Source organism: Tenebrio molitor, chromosome 1 (assembly GCF_963966145.1).
Source record: "Tenebrio molitor chromosome 1, icTenMoli1.1, whole genome shotgun sequence".
Classification (NCBI taxonomy): Eukaryota; Metazoa; Arthropoda; class Insecta; order Coleoptera; family Tenebrionidae; genus Tenebrio; species Tenebrio molitor.
The window spans coordinates 27579465-27583196 of NC_091046.1; the positions used below are offsets into that span (position 1 = coordinate 27579465).

Genomic DNA, 3732 nt, shown 5'->3' on the forward strand with positions numbered 1-3732 from the left:
ATTGCGGGGGCATGATGAAAAAACAGACAGTAATAATCCAGGAATTTTTAAAGGTTTGATAAATTTAATGTCCGAAATAGATGTAGTTTTAAAATCTCATATTGACAAATCTAAAAATACTGTTTTCTCAGGCTTATCAAAAACGATTCAGAATGAACTTTTAGAGTCAATATTGGCAGTAACGCAGACTTTAGTTAAGAAAGAAATTGATGAAAGTGATTATATCGCAATACAGGCTGACGAAACAACAGATAATGCAAATATTTCTCAATTAGTATTTATAGTGCGCTATGTCAAGAATGCACGAATTTACGAACGTTTTATGGGTTTTATAAAACCTCCAGGGCACAGTGCAGAAGATGTATCTCGCGTAATTTTGAAAGAATTAGAAAATATCAATATTGACAAAACACCTGACAAATTGATAGCGCAAAGTTATGATGGAGCTGCGGTAATGAGTGGTCAGAATAATGGGGTACAAGCCAAAATCAGATCCATTTACAAAAGAGCCATATTTACTCACTGTTATGCTCATCAATTGAACTTAATTTTAGAAAGAGCTGCACATCAAAATAAGCAGGTCAAAGTGTTCTTTGCAGACATTGATGGATTTTCAAGTTTTTTTTCTCGCTCATCTAAACGTACCCAAATTCTTGATTCCATTGTAGGAAAAAGACTTCCGCGGGGGTCAAATGTTCGTTGGAATTTTAGTTCTAGAGTGGTTACTACCGTCTTTAAATATAAAGAAGAGTTAACAGAGTGTTTGAATTACATAATCGAAAACGAGGATGACAAAAAAACTGTACGCCAATCGACTGGTTTGATAAATTATCTTAAAGATGCTGATTTTAATTTTTGGCTTCATTTTTTTAACAAAATTTTACCCCACAGCATGAAAATGCAAAAATATATTTCAGATTTTCAAAATGCCATTCAAAAAGTAAGGAGCGAAGTATATTATGACTATTATCAAAACGATAATGATGATGCCGCGATTCAACCAGCAAAACGACAACGTTATTTAGATAATAATAGACAAATGGCTCGAGAGATTTGTGACGTTATAATAACTAATATACTAGATAGATTTAGTGTTAATGATTATTTGGAAGCTTCTTTGTTATTTGAAACACAGTTATTTCAGGATTATGTTGTAAATTTTCCTGAAAATTATTTCACTTTAACAGTCAAAAGATTTAATTTAGAACCTGCTGCATTAAAGCAAGAACTGTCCACTCTTTATCGTAGAGAAGAATTTTATACTGCTAATGGAGCGCTTCACATATTGCAATTTCTTTGGGATAATAACCTTAATAATGTATTTCGAGAAACGGTAAAATTGTTAAAAATTATTTGCACTATTCCGATGACAACGGTCGAAAGGGAACGTTGCTTTTCAACGTTGAAAAGAGTAAAGACATTTACGCGAAATTCAATGGGACAAGATAGACTTTCTGCCCTTGCAATGTGCTCCATAGAGAAGGAACTTATTCAAAATACAGAAAATTTCAACGAACTAGTCACAAACCATTTTGTCTCTCAAAAGAATCGGCGTTTTGATTTTAATTATAAAACATTTCATTAAAAACAGATAATAAAAACACTAAGAAATAAATCAATTTATTCCATCCTAAACGATAAAATGGTATTTTATCTACTGTTTTCTTCATGGTAAAATGAAGTTTTATCGTCTAGAAAAATAAAATAATTACATTTTCACAAGTTTCTTTATTCTTTTTTAATCAAAATTACAAACGTCTGAATTGAAATAACCGGAAATAACATTGTTAATAAAAATTAAATGTGCACTTTTTAAACACTTTTCCACCACATTTGACAGTATTCTCGTTAGCGACATCTTTGCTTTTGATGAAGTTAACGACATCCTCACTTTTGATGAGGTTAGCGCCACTGCAACCAGGTAATTCGTTTGAAAATCCTTGACAATTCTTTGTGCTGCTTGTTCCCATCAAAATTCTGTTACAAATTTCCTTCTTATTTTCAACTGATTCATCAATGTAGCCTTCTACAACCGAATTCGATTTCCAGCCACCATGTCTCTTCATCATGAGCGTGTTAGCTCCAGTGTTCGCCAAAAGAGTAGCACTTGATCTCCTAAAGCAATGACCAGTGTAAGATTCAGGTAATGGCAGCTTTAAAAATTCCGCTATCATTCGGGGCATCTTGTAAAATGTGTTAATTCCCACCACTTGCTTTGTACATTTTTCATTGCGATAACCCAAAAAGAAACTCTTGGTTGGTGTATTTGCAGGTCTTAAATCACTATATTTTTTGTATAAAGCCAACTTGCTAACTCCTATTTTCGTATTATCCACAATAGTAAACATACGCTTCTTATTCGTTTTTGTTTCGGGAACTTGTATTATCAGAATATTATCTCGATCTTCGATATCGTCAATTTTCATTTTGTGTAATTCATCCATTCTGCATCCTCCGCCGATTCCCGTGACCAAGGCAACCTTTAGATAATTTACTTAATATTGAGTGAAACTACCATAATAAAAACACTTACCTTTATCAACAAGTAAATCTTATCAGGTGCATCCTCCAAAAATTTGTTAAAATGTTCCCTCTCTAACACATTTGATTTAATCGGTGTGTAGGTTGAGTATTCTCGCTTAAGGAAAGTCTTCAGACTTAAAAATCTAAAAAAATAAACGTTTTAATTATAATATTCAAAATAATCATTCTTCTTACTTTGATATGTCTACTTGTTCCTTGATCAGTACTCTTCAACTTTGAATAACAACTCCACAATGTTGAAGCCTGTAATGATTTGAATACATTACTTTTCCGCCAAATATTTGAACCTGCGCAAAACGGTAACAAATGTGGTCGTGATCGTCATCGAATCGGAGGAGCCCTACGTTGTGATTTTCTTTTGGCGGAAAAGGTTCGGAATGCAAACGGTGAGGGTTCCAGTTGGAAGAGTGCCGCAAATAAAACACACATGTGAGGGACGCAAAATACCTTTTATTAAAATGCCTGTAATAACTTTGATGAAAAAGAAATTGAAACGAATACAAAGGACAGAAATTAAGTTTAACGAAGTACAAGAAATAAACTAGTTGAGTACATCACAAAGATTAACGACAAGATGAATGCAACAATATTTAAAATAACAGAAAAACGGGCACATGACAGACAAAATGACAGTTTAAAGCTTGCAAAACAAGTAAACAAATTATAAGGCAGTTATTACAGACAGGGACGGATGAAAAACCCTCTTCAAAAACCGTATCCCAGGTATTACTCATATTTTACAATTCGATTAATTACAAAAACAATGTTTAACTCGGAACTACGCGGTCAAGGTACGCCTTCGGGAGCTTAGAGCTGGAGGTAACAAACTTTCGGCCACGAGGGGACTCAGAAGAATTATCTGAATCATCTTGAAATCAAGCGACGTTTATAGATATTCGGGGTATTAATGAACGTCAGACGATTTCGCCGACCAAGTAAGAGTGACAGAGCGTCTCGGGGTTGTACGATTAGCATCACCAAACAGCATAAGCGAATATTTAGCTCCACCGTCCCCAACCAACCGTTTCCGGACAAAACCCCGAAATCTCTATAACCTCGACGGAAGCTTCACGAAAACATCCCGCCGCCGCAGATGCGAAGACCTAGGTCCGTCTCCGCTAACGGTTTTAAATAACCGTAGCTTCCACAGAAATTTACTAAACAAACCCCACGACTTCCTGATTGTCA

At 34.7% G+C, this 3732-nt stretch overlaps 1 long non-coding RNA gene across 1 annotated transcript; it reads right to left on the bottom strand.

The window, feature by feature from the left end:
- Window positions 1-1708: 1708 nt before the first annotated feature.
- LOC138132176 (uncharacterized) lies at window positions 1709-2749 on the bottom strand. Its single transcript, XR_011160010.1, has 3 exons — window positions 2719-2749; window positions 2534-2666; window positions 1709-2480 (listed from the first exon to the last, which is right to left on the bottom strand). It is a non-coding gene; the product is annotated as an uncharacterized lncRNA (long non-coding RNA).
- Window positions 2750-3732: the final 983 nt, after the last annotated feature.